The sequence below is a fragment of the Plecotus auritus genome (genome assembly GCF_963455305.1).
Source record: "Plecotus auritus genome assembly, chromosome: 2".
Lineage (NCBI taxonomy): Eukaryota > Metazoa > Chordata > Mammalia > Chiroptera > Vespertilionidae > Plecotus > Plecotus auritus.
The window spans coordinates 66,518,358-66,531,875 of record NC_137771.1 but is presented as its reverse complement, the minus strand read 5'-3'; the positions used below and the strand labels follow the sequence as shown (position 1 = coordinate 66,531,875).

Below are 13,518 nucleotides of genomic sequence, written 5' to 3'. Positions count from 1 at the left end.
GTGGCAATAACTCTGCAGATGACTTTGTACATTAAAAAAAACCCTCCAAAGTTTGCCAAAATAAATGGGAAACAAGAACTACTTTTAATGATAAGCCAATAAAGAAAATGTGGAATATTCCTCATTTGCCAAATGGGCATAAAACTGCCTCCTATAAAATCCTTTATCTGTTACATCGGATTGTAATAGCATCATGTCGAGATAAGATGTTATCATTATTCCTATCATCATGTTGCAGAGAAAAAAAGAAAGAGAAAGTAGAAATGTAAGGGAACTTTTTTAAAGAGATGAAAAATAACCAGGGAGACTCAGAGATCAATAAATGAAAGCAGAAGCACAGAATTTGAACTGTTTTCCTAGTCTCCCCTCCTGTTTTCTTCCTGCTCTGATTCTGACCTCAGTAAGTCTCTGAAGCCCACGGGTTCTGCCAGAATTCCCCGCTGCCCCAACTCCACCCCCAAAGGGCATCAGGTCTTTTGGTTTTCCTTCCTCTCCTCTGCTACTTCTGATACTCCATTTAACCACACAAAGCAGAAAGCAACAGCAACCAGTTGAAAGATCTGGCAATTGGGGCATTAGGGCTCCCCCTTCTGTTCTTGGGGTGCAGGTACCTGGGGCTCTGAATTTCCAGAAAAAACTCCAGACAAAATTAATCTGCAGGAGCTTCCCTTCAAGAGTGCTATTTAGAGTAGTGTTTTTAAAGTATTTTTAAAATTGATTTTTAGGGAGAGGAAGGGAGAGAGAGAGAAAGAGAAACATTGATTTGTTGTTCCACTTATTTATGCATTCATTGGTTGCTTTCAGAGATCAAACCTGCAACCTTGGTGTATGGGGACAACGCCCTAACCAACTGAGCAACCAGGTCAGGGCTTATACTTGAGTCGAGTTTTAAAGTATCTAAGAATCACCTGTTCAGATGCAGATTTTGACTCTGTAGGTTAAGGTGAGGCCAATATAGTGCAGGTTTACCAAACTCCCAGGTGCTGCTCAGGCTGCTGGTCCTTGAACCACACAGTTGGAGTGTCTCTATCAGAAGGGCTCCCAGGGAACATTCAGGGATGTACTTGGTGATCACAGCACTTTCACCAAAAAGTGGCAGTCTTTGTAGTCTTTAAGTATATTTTTTTTATCTGATGGGAAAGGCCTGTGTTTTCTTTAGAACTCAGGGAAAAAATATTCTATTACTTATGCATCATATGGTGACCCCAGTGTTTATTCTTTGTAAAGAAACAACTACAGAGTAGACTTAAAAAAACAACACCCAACAACACATATAGGTTTTAAATCTCAAAAGTCACAATCACTATTATTAAAGCTTCTGCCTCAAATTCAAGCTTTTTTCTTGCTAATATTGATCATATGTGAGCCATGATAAGATTATTTTAATGACCTCCAGTTTGTAGCCTCAAGCAAGTAATTCCCAAGGTTGTATATTACACAACTGGGGAATGCTTCCTTAACTTTTATTTCTCTCTTTTTTTTATTCATTCATTCATTTATTCAAAAATTAAATTGTGTCCAATCTACCCAAAGAAAGCTGTTAAAAAGATAAAACTGTGTTTCTACTTGATGCCAGGCACTGTTTTAAGTGCTGGATATAAGAGTGAATGAAATGGGCCAACTCCTTGTTCTGGTGAAGTTTACTTCCCAGAGAAGGGAGAGAGACAACAAACAAATATAATGGAATATGTAGTGAAAGTGTTGTGGAGAATAAGAAATCAGGTAATGGGCAGGAGGAAATGAGAGAGTGGAAGTTGGGGGTTGCTATTTTGTATCAGGTGGTCTGGTAGGCCTCACAGATAAGATTATTGGAGTGAAGGAAGGAACCATACATATATCTGAGAGAGAAATAATTCAGGAAGAGGGAAGAGCAAGTGGGAAGGCCCTGAGGCTGGAGGGTTTCTGGAGGGGAGTCAGCACAGGAGAGAGCCCTGAGAGTTGCCTAAGAGAGGGTCCTGGGACTGGAGGGAGCAATGGCATGGAGGTCCTGTCTAGTGCACAGTGGAGTGACACAATAGATTTGATCTGACTTTCAGACTTCCAATTTTTTGCGAGGAGGCCAAGGTTAGAAGCAGGGGCCAGTGAGGGGCTTATTGTTGGATGCAGGTGAGACAGTGAAGATGTTCAGAGCTCAGCGAAGATGTTCAGAGCTCAGCAAACAGTTTTGATTATCTTCATTTAGCTTTTCTTCAGCTTTCTAGGAGTTTCTTTTCCATCTGCACTAACTAATTTTGCTGTGGACGTGAAATAAAAACCTTTCAGCTCATAAGCTTAATAAGAGAAAAATCATTAAGTATTTATTTGACTGCCCAAAGGTGCCTGGTATAATGTTGACAACAGAGATAAAATTAGAAACAATGACAGGAAAATAATCTGAAATTTGTAGTTATCTGTAGTCAAATTGATACCATTGCAATTTTTAAAAATAATATATTTTTATTGATTTCAGAGAGGAGAGAAGAGGGAGAGAGAGAGAGATAGAAACATCAATGATGAGAATCATTAATTGGCTGCCTCCTGCACAGCCCCTACTAGGGACTGAGCTTGCAACCTGGGCATGTGCCCTGACTGGGAATTGAACCGTGACCTCCTGGGACATAGGTCAATGCTCAACTACTGAGCCACACTGAGCAATACCACGTAATTTAACCTAGTTATTAATAACTGGAAAGGAGCAAAGGGAAGGCCAGATATTATAGGCATTCATTTGTGCAGCTTTGCCAGGAAACTGTTTAGATGCATGCCCAGTAAAGTCTGGGTGACATAAGAAAGGAACTTGTCTGTCAGTCACACCTGGGAACAGGTCATTGGCCAGAGTAGGAGTGGCCACTGCAAGCACCAGAAGATTTAAGATATTTAATCTACTAAACAAAGGCGTTGCTCTGGCTTCCCTGCATTCACCCACATGGCTCAGAGCCATGTGGACCCCACACAATGGACTGATGGACTACAACTAGCCTAATGCTGCATCGGACCCAGCTCCATCATGGAGAGGAAACTTTGGACACTGGCTTCGCTTCTAGCACTGCTGAATCCCCAGACTGGATTAAGGAAAATTGTATTTTGGAGACCCAGAGATGTAATTCCATGCTAATAAAAATGACTCATCCTCCTGTGTGAGTCTCAGAAAATTATTTTTCTCAAGATATCATAAGGACCCAACCACTAGCACCCAATGGGGAAGGGTATCCTTCACTTTCACCAATAACAAAATGATGTAAAAAATATACTGTAGTCCAAGAGGATAAGGCATGGTGCTCCATAAATGGTAGCTATAGTTAATATTATCAATATAATTATCAGTTACTGTCAGCTGGGGTCCCCTTGCTCCTCAGAGACCTACATATACTTGGCTTTTACCCATGTTGGTTCCATGGCCTGTGGAAGACCAAGTCCCCCTCCCAGATTCCTGCAACTATCTGGACACCTGATATATTAAAACTTCTGTTTCCTAGATCCACATGTGCTGCTTCTGTGCTTCACATTGTTTCAAAGGTATTGTTTAGAGTTTTCCAAAGAAACATGTACAAATTTTGTTTGTGAGAAATTTAGACTTCATTGAAGAGTTCATAGGGAAAGCTAAAGAGGTGTTTGTGACAGAAAAATAAAACAAAGCTTTTACATCACTGAAGGTATCAGCATTCTTTAAATAATTTTCTACGATTGTGCACCGCCCCCCCCCCCCTCCCCGGCTCTGGACTCCAAATTACCTCAGCACCTTTCTATCTTGAGGGATCTTCATCTCCTTCTTTCTCTCTTTCCCTTCCCTTCAGGAGAATAATCAACCAGCTATCACCAACAAAATCCATGCCTGTCCTCAGACAGAGCCAGGTCCCTGCTCCTCTCAATCCTGCACACCACGCAGGCAGGGTGAGAGGATTAGATGGACCCCCCTTCCCCAGCCCGCACCCCCCAACCTCAAACATTTCTAAAGTGTTCTCCCCAAGAGGGATCTGGCCCATGAGAGTTTTTAAAGACCATCTGGCTTAGGCACTCGTTTTCCTGGATGGCTTCAAAAGCCACTCCAGCTCCTCTCTATTTCTTCTCCTCTAAATTCCAAGTCAGACCGTCAAACCTCAGAGGGAAAGCATGAGAGGGTGGTGATGGGGGGGAAGGGCGGGGAGCGGGGATTAAGAAATCAACCAAAGGACTTGCATGCATGCATATGAGCATAACCAAAGGACACAGACAGTAGGGGGGTGAGGGCCTGTGCTGGGGGGTGGGGGCAGGGGCAGGCTGGGAGAGGTCAATGAGGGGGAAAGGAGACATATGTAATACTTTCAACAATAAAGAATTTTTTTAAAAAAAGTAATGGGATGTTTCTGAGTAAGGATTCTTTCAGGTCACAAAGGTAGAAAAAAAATAAATAAATTTTGTAATATAATGCTAGAATTGGTTCCTATAAGATAATAATTTTAACGACAAAAAGTATACAATGGATGATACATTGTAGCCAAGATCAAAGGTTTGTATTCTAAAAGTATTAAAGAGTATTTTAAAAACCAATAATTTTAAGCAACTGACAAATTTTTAAAAAGAAACTTTTCACCCTAGCTGGTTTGGTTCAGCGGGTAGGACATCGGCCTGCGTATTGAAGGGTCCCGGGTTCCACTCCGGTTGGTGCATATGCCGGGATTGCAGGCTCAATCCCCAGTGGGGGACGTGCAGGAGGCAACCAATCAATGATTCTCTCTTGTCATTGATGTTTCTCTCCCTTTCCCTTCCTCTCTGAAATCAATAAAAATATCTATACTAATAAAAGAGAAACATGCAAATTGACCATACCTCAGCTACGCCCACAAGCCACGCCCACCAGCCAATCAGGAGCGAGTATGCAAATTAACCCAAACAAGATGGCTGCAGCCACAGAGCAAGCAGGAGACTTGGGTTTCCCCGGCAATGGAGGAAACCAAGCTTCCCACCCACTCTGGCCGGCCCTGGCCTCTGCTCAAGGCTACAAAGTTTCAATTATAGAAGATAAATAAATCCTAACAAAAATGGCAGCAGCCATGGAGCTGGAGAGAGCAGGAGGCTTGGGTTTCCCCAGCGATGGAGGAAGCCAAGCTTCCTGGCTGATCCTGGCCTCTGCTCAAGGCTACAAAGTTTCAATTGTAGAAGATAAATAAATCCCAGATACCAGGGCCTCCGCTTGGGTCACCGGGGGGCGTGGCCAGCCTGCAAACCACCACAGGCCCTTTGCCCAGGCCGCCCCATGCCCCAAAGGAACCCCCACCCTGATCCGGGACACCCTTCAGGGCAAACCAGCTGGCCCCCACCCGTGCACCAGGCCTCTATCCTATCTAATAAAAGAGTAATATGCAAATTGACTGTCACTTCAACACACAAGATGGCTGACCCCATGTGGTCAAAGATGGCTGCCCCCATGTGGACACAAGATGGCCACCACAAGATGGCCGGCAGGGGAGGGCAGTTGGGAGCCAGCAGTCCTGGATTGTGAGAGGGATGTCCGACTGCCCGTTCAGCCCTGATCCTAGATTGGAGCTAAACGGGCAGTCGGACATCCTTCGAGAGGTCCCAGATTGGAGAGGGTGTAGGCTGGGCTGAGGGACACCCCCCCCCGTGCATGAATTTTGTGCACCGGGCCTCTAGTCCTATCTAATAAAAGAGTAATATGCAAATTGACTGTCACTCCAACACGGTCAAGATGGTTGCCCCCCATGTGGTCAAAGATGGCTGCCCCCATGTGGACACAAGATGGTCGCCACAAGATGGCCAGCAGGGGAGGGCAGTTGTGGGTGATCAGGCCAGCAGGGGAGGGCAGTTGGAGGGGACCTAGGCCTGCAGGGAAGGGAAGTTGGGGGTGACCAGGCCTGCAGGGGAGGGCAGTTGGGGGACACCCAGGCTTGCAGGGGAGGACAGTTGTGGGGGACCAGGCCTGCAGGGTAGGGCAGTTGGGGGGGACCAGGCCTGCAGGGGAGGATAGTTAGGGGCAACCAGGCTAGCAGGGGAGGGTAGTTATGGGTGACCAGGCTGGCAGGAGAGGGCAGTTAGGGGCAATCGGGCCTGCAGGGGAGCAGTTAGGCATCAATCAGGCTGGCAGGGGAGTGCTTAGGAGGTGATCAGGCTGGCAGGCAGAAGCAGTTAGGGGCAATCAGGCAGGCAGGCAGGCAGGTGAGTAGTTGGTAGCCAGCATTCCTGGATTGTGAGAGGGATGTCCAACTGCCCATTTAGGCCCGATCTCTAAACGGGCAGTCGGACATCCCTCGAGTGGTCCCAGATTGGAGAGGGTGCATGCAGGCTGGGCTGAGGGACACCCCCCCATGCATGAATTTCATGCACCAGGCCTCTAGTATTAAAAATAAATAAATAAAAAGAAAAAGAAACTTTTCAAGGAGCATTTGGCCTTTTTCAGCCAAGAATAAATAAATGAATTTTGTGTGTGTCATGATTTATCCTAAATGCCTTTAAATCACATAGATGTTTTATCTCCCCATGTATGAGTTATCACAGATTATAGCAATATGTCACACATTGTAGATTACTTACTAAGCAGGGGATAAAGTCAAAATATTAAAATGTCAGAGTCTAAGAATATGTTAACATTTTCTGCCACTTTTGCTTTGAATTATATAAATTTTTACTGGCATTCACCTTTAATCCTGTGTTATAATAATCATGTAGAAGCAGTGGTTAAATGATTGAGCTTTGAAGTTAGATGGCCTGGATTGAAATCCCAGCTCTGCTTTTTAATGACTGCATGCCCCTGAGGTAAGTTATTAAATATCTCCATGCCTCAGTTTCTACATCTGTAAAATTGATGTAAAGTTTAAAGAGCACATAGTGATTGAAACAGCATCAAGGTCAGAGTAACAGTTTAATAAATATTAATCCCTATTAATTATGGCCTTTCTCCTGTGTGTGTGGCTCCTGCTTGAGCACTGTTAGTTTCCTACCCAATACTCAGCCTTCCTCTTTCATGCTGGCAGAACCCATCTTATGACAGGGATCAAACATGTCTGATGCACATTTTTCCAAGCCTCCCTCATACTGGGGTATGACTATGTGATCCTGACTCCAGCCAGTAATCCAAGGAGTAGTTTGCTAGCAGTGGGCAGATGGAGGAGAAGGAGGCGGTGCTGTTGGGATCCTTTATAGCAGGGGTGGGGACTGTCTTTCTCCCCCCGCTCCCCCAATAAGGCCTGTGAAATCATTTGGTCTGGCCCTGCCAAGGCAACCACAGGTGGGACTCCAAAATTCAATAAATCTAGGGGCTTTTTTAGAATAGCGACATAGATTTATATTAAGTGAATTATATTAAGCGAATGATGTTATCAATATCCAAATGGTCCTTGAGAAAAAAGGTCCCCCACCCCTGATTTATGGAAAACATTTTCCTCCATGAAAAAAAAGGAAATGTCTAGAAAAACCCCACACTGCTCTTCAATAAGGGTGTCAAAAGCTGAGAGAGCCTCTGTGAAGGCTATGGAAGGTGAGGAGGGCAATCAAAGAGTGAAGGTAGTAGAGCTATAAAGAACCTGCGTCCCTGGTGACACTGGTGACAGCTGAGCCAATCTGGCAGTGCCTCATTCCAGGCTTCTCACTGTGTGAAGTAATGAAAGCCTCACCTCTTTAAGCCATCATTAGGTATCTGGTTACTTCCAAAACTGTTACAACTGATAAAAGCACTTCAGAAAATAGCATTGACATTTCTAAAAAGTGCTAATCAATGTTTGGGAATGTACATAAAGTGGTTTAATATATAAACTACTACGGTAGTGGCCCAATGCACCAATGAAGATTTGTGCAAGAATGGGCCTTCGTTCCCCTGGAAGCTGGCACTGCCTTCACTCTGGCTGGAGCAGCCTTTCCACTCTGGCCCGGAGCCACCACTCTTCTGCCTTCCCACGCTGCCCAGAGGCCCTGAGCGGCTGGGGTGGTGAGGAATGCCTGCGTCATCACCATGGCAATGACGCAAGCATCCCTCCCTGTCCCCAGCCGCTCAGTGCCTGCATATGCAAATTAACCGTCCATCTTTGTTGGGTTAATTTGCATACTCACTCCTGATTGGCTGGTGGGCGTCGCGAAGGTATGGTCAATTTACATGTTACTCTTTTATTAGGTAGACATGATATTTTGAGAAATGACCAAGAGATTTTCTTCCAGACAAAAGAATCATGCTTAGCTTCAATAATGCAGGGGAGAAAGACCTATTGAACAATGCCTATCCAAAGTAGACAAGTCTAACATAAAATTTTAGAAAGCAGACAACAAAGTGAATGCTTTATCTTTCTTAAGATTTTTTTGGAAGATATACTAGACCATAATGTCAATTTTATATTTGTGTCCCTGCCTTGTTAATCTTCTGTCCCCAAGGAACCATATTCTATCTTCTAATGAATATTTTTTCTTCATATTTGACACTTGGGAGGCCATCATTTTCTGAGTTTTCTTTAAATGGTTAACTAATTCTCAAATTAATTTCTAGTTACATTAGTCGATTTTCAAACAATACAAGAATAAAATAGTGTCTATACTCTCTGACCACATAGTATCTTTATGCCATGAGACTTAAATCTCTTACATTATATTCTTAAGGCCTTTAATACCTAATCAGAGCCAAACAATAATATATTTAAAAAAGGAATTTTCATACCCATGCATCTTTTTTTTTTTTTTTTTTTTTTTTTTGTCAGCCAAGTAAATATCTAGAGAATTGAATACTGAGCTTAAAATATAAGGATAAGGCAGTGTTATTTTCTGCTACTCCAGGCTCAGCAGCAATCTATTGCAACCTGATGAGAGAACCCAGCTATTGCCACATGGAGGAAAAAAACCACCCAGCTGAACCCTGCCTGAATTTCCGACCCACAGAAGCATAAATAAAATTTGTTGTTTTACACCACTAAGTTTGTTAAAATAAAATGAAAACATATTGGAAAAACACATGTAATTCAGATAATGGGGGATTAACCCTATGAAAATTTAGGGTTCTGGTACCTTAATTAATTTTCTTGGGTTCAGTGGTCTGGGACATATTAGTTTGTCCTTTCAAAATGAAAGCTATTTCACTTGTCATCCCCTTAGCTCATGGCTTTGGCTAGGGTCACTCAACACAGGTACATTCGATGGGAACATGGCTGGGTCTGGAAAGTTAATGGCTCCCATGTCTGGCACCTCAGGTGAGTGGCTTAAATAGCTGGGATCTGGCTGCATTTTGCTCTACAGCAAGATAATCAGATGATTTCTTATATGGTACCTGGATTCCAAAAGGAAAGCAGAACCTGCTAAGTCTCTTCATTGGGGTTTTTGGATGGGCTGAAATGAATTATTGCTCATTTAAATAACAATAGAAAAAGGGGTCTTTAGAAAAATTCATATCCAATCAGCTCTCAGGAAAAGATTAGATTTAGAGGATGAGGAATCCCATATTTACTTGGACAATTTGGTTAAAATAGTTAATTTGTGAATCCTATGGAATCTTTTTGAGATTTTGTGAATGTTTCCTCTAATGCCATTTTAAAATAAGTAGTTTTCATAAGATTAGCCTAACTTATATTTACATTTATTATTTTTTAACTTTATTGTTGAAAGTGTTACTTATGTCCCCCTTTTTTCCCCACTGCCCCTTCTAGCCCACCCCCAGGCCTTTGCCACACTATTGTCTGTGTCCTGGGGTTATGCATATACGTATACAAATTCTTAGGTTAATCTCTTCCCACCTCCACCTTCCCTCTGTGATGCGACAGTCTATTCCATGCTTCTATGTCTCTATATCAGTATCACATGATTTTATTCATATGTGGAATCTAATGAACAAAATAAACTAATGAACAAAATATATCCAGAGACATATAATTATTTTTCTAATTGCGACGAATTAGCAAGGTTAGCTAGAATCCTAGGTTAGTGGTGGAAAGGCCCTCAGAATTATATATTTTGCCCCAACGCCATTGTCTTTATTTTTATTTTATTTTTTTGTGATAAATTCGGCCCAGAGAAGTTAGTTAACTTCTCATTAGTGAGAGAGTAGATTCTTATATCGCCAGTCCCTAGTGCTTTTACCAGTTGCATATATGAAAGTTGTGTTGTGAATGAACTGGTAATTCTCATGAATTTTTGGCTGCTGGGGAAAAATGTGTTGCTGGAATAATGGAAAATATTTTTTAGTAAAATCAGTAATGAGCAATACCACAGTTAAACTGCTCAGCTGATAGTGTTCTATTTGTGAATATGATGGCATACATCCTTAACATAAATTTTAAGTTGAAGTGTTGGATAAAGTTTTATACTTTTCCAAATAAAATCTAGCTTGCTTGTTCTGGTGTTTATAAACCATAGCAGCTGATTGTTGCACAGATAGAAAGAATTTGAGACGTGAAGGCGTCTTGGAGATAACAGCCCTGTTTTCTCACTTAACTGAAGAAAACAGAGGCCCAAAGAGTGGCTCTTTGTCTCAGTTAACAATTCCACATGTTTAAGATGAGATGTCTTCCAGTGGTGGTTGCTTTGGCTTTTCCAAATCTTCCCTTTAACAAGCAAAAGCAGGACACTTCGAGGCCAAGCAGAAAATTCGGAATCTGTCAGCCTTATTTCGCATTCTGGCTGAGTTCAGTAATTTGTTATTGAAAGTCTTACCTGAACTCCTTCCCTAAGACAAAAGACTGGGGAGCGGGGCGGGGGTGGGGGAGAAGGAGGAGCAGAGTGTTTAAGCTGAGAAGCAACAAAGAGACAAAGAGCCGCTCCCAGGCCCCGCCCCTCACTCCTGCCAATAGCAACAGGCGCCGGAGCCCATTTTCCTGAGCCCGGCCAATGGGCTGCGCCGGCAGCGGGCCCGACGGAAGGGGCGGGGCGGGGCGGGGCGGGGCGGGGCGGCGGTTGCCAGAGAAGCCACAGGCTGGTTACTAGCTGGGCTTTGGTCTCTCTGAACCTTAGCGGGCACAGTTCCACCGCAAGCGGTTCTAGGAGCTCGCCTGCTTCCGCTCAGGTGCCTTGCCTTCCTTCCTAGCTTTCACCAGCTCCACTGCCCCCTGCGACCTGCCCCCTCCCAGTCGACCCGGGGCTGGAGAGCACAGGTACTCTGGTCCGGTTTCCCCAACACTCGCGGTGCCACCCTCTGGGACCCCTTTCATAGCGGGGCGGCGGGCTGACGTCACAGCGACGTGCTGACGCAGCGGTGGGGGCGTAGGCGCGCTTGTCCGGGAGGGAAGCTTGAGTTTGCGAGGCGGGTGGGCGATTGCTCGGGCCGGGGGGCTGGGGGGCCGGGGGGCTGGGGGGTCGGGGGAGCTGGGGCCAAGGGCCAAGGGCCAAGGGCAGTGGTGGTTCCTGGAAGTGGAAGGCCCTCGCGTTCACCCAGGGCTAGACCTCAGCCCCTTGGGCCCACGCCCTCCGCTCCCCGAGACTGGCTGCCTGTGCTGGGAGAAGGGCCGGGAGGCTTGTCTTAGGAAGGGTGTGGTCCCTGGGACAGCGGAGCGGCCTTGAGAACGAAGCCCTGGCCTGGCCGGCCGGCCACGGTGGGATTTCTTTATGGAACAGCGCTCGTAGTCTTGCGGCTGATTTTTAAGCGCCCGCCTTATGATGTAGCAGACCGTACGTGCATAGAAGGCCCTGGGCTCTGTGCGTGAGAAATACTCCTGGAAGCCTCGGGAAATAATTCCTTCAACAGGGTCCCAGGCTTAGGGCAGGTCTTTAACGGTCCCTGCTTCAGTTTCCTCTTCTGTAGAATGAGGAAAAACAGCCGCTTTGGAGTGGTTGTAATACAAGAGATTAAACCAGTGCCAGGTTTTGAGAGCAGGTGGTTAGTAAGTGGTGCTGCTTGTTGACTGAGAAACCAGAGGTGGCTGGTGCTGGGAATCCAAGTCTGTTGAGGAGACAAAGTTTCCCTATAGCCTCATGCTTAGTAAGGTTTCAGGTGGTTTTGAATGAAGTACTTGGAGTAGTTTAAAGCACCACTGGGTTCATTGTGGTTAAAGGAACAAACCTCAGAGAGCCTGTTTGCTTGTAAAATTAGTTTGGTTCCCTTCTGCTTGCGATAAAAATGCCATGGTCATGTTTGTAATTCTTTAACATTTTGGTGTCCATTTTTTTTTCTCTCTTTCCTTTGATTTTGCAATTGAAGTGTATTAATAATGTGGTTTTGTATCCCAAACACCCAAAGGTATGAGAAAATGGCTTTGTTTGTATTATTATTAATCATTGTGCTTGGTCTGTACAAATGATGAAACCCAAAAATCTGGGTATAGCAATGAGGGTGACATAACATCTACCCACTGGACACAATTCTTTGGGAAGTCAATAATTGTTTTCCCCTGGGCTCTGGTTTAGTAGTAGTCAGTCAGTTTATGACTACGTTGAAGATGATTTGTAATAATTCTGCGAAGAATAGGTTTCAAAAATGGTTTTAAAGATAGAGTTGGTTCTATACAGATGATTCAGGCCTGCAAGTAATTTCAGGAATGGTTATTGATTGACTCGGGATGATTATATTTATATATAAAAAGAAAACATTTAAAGGGAAGACTGGGTGGGAAAGCAGCCCCAACAGAATGAGCCGAAGAGGTCCTAAATAAAACAAACACAAAAACCCTCGCCTGTAAGTGCTTCAACTTCATTTTGTTTGAACCTCACCACAGCTTTGGCTGGCAAAGGTTAGTCTCATTTTATAGAAGAAAAATACCAAGGCACATTGTCGCTAAGGATTGCCCATGTCAGGTGGCTCACAAGGACAAAAAAACTGATGAATCTTGCTCAATATGTTTTCATTTTAATACTAGTATGCTGCATCTGGGTCATCAAGGAATGGTTAAATTACATTCTGTCCTGTACTCTGAAAAGGAAGAAATAATACTTTTAAAAGATTTTCTTCAGTCTGGTCTAAGTTAATTTTGGTACTTAAAGGGATAAGCTATCATTTTCTAAAAGTGGAGCAATTGATTCAGATAGTTATGGGTAAATGAGGTGTTACATTTGATCACTTCTTTCTGTACTGATCTCTTGCTATTCTGGCATTCTCATTCTAATCCCTCTGCTGTTCATATTTTTATCACCAGTGGAAACAACTTTTGATTTCTTCAAAAATTTTTATAGAGAAAGAATGTTGAAATTTCATCTCTCTGAGACCCTAATAACCAGTTTCACTGCTTCTGTTCTCCTCCCTTTCATATGCCTAATTCCATTCTCCAAAATACCACTGTATTTGTCTTTTAAAGATGCACTTCTGATCTGTCATTCCCCTGCTTGAAATTATTTGATGGTTTGTTTTAACCTTTAGGAAGAAATTCAAGCTCTTGAGTTTGGTATGCAGTTACTGTTTTCCGTGTGTCCAGTCTCATCTTTTGCCACTTGCCCTTGCAATTCATGTTCCCTCACGATTCCTTGCTTTTGTTGGTACTTTACCCTCTACCTGGAATGACTTTTGCTGTTCTGTTTTGCCAACCTCAAACTGGTTTGCAGGACTCAACTGGGTTCCACCTCTACCGGGAAGTTTCCCAGGATCCTGCCAGCTGGTGCTAGGTATCCTCCTACATGTTTTTATGGTATCCCATGAGTTCCCTGTCACAG

At 43.8% G+C, this 13,518-nt stretch overlaps 1 protein-coding gene across 8 annotated transcripts in view; it reads left to right on the top strand.

Annotated features, from left to right (window-relative positions):
* The window catches only part of ODF2L (outer dense fiber of sperm tails 2 like), a 110,762-nt gene that overhangs the window by 45,790 nt on the left and 51,454 nt on the right, over positions 1-13,518 (top strand). For 5 of the 8 annotated variants that reach the window (XM_080655183.1, XM_080655182.1, XM_080655178.1 and 2 more), the window contains exon 1: positions 10,819-11,033. The exons of 2 other annotated variants lie outside the window; for them this stretch is intronic. The gene's annotated coding sequence lies outside the window, so the exon portion shown is untranslated. Of the gene's footprint in view, positions 1-10,818; positions 11,034-11,717; positions 12,606-13,518 lie in introns of those variants that run through there. One more of the 8 variants, XM_080655179.1, reaches the window with a different exon arrangement.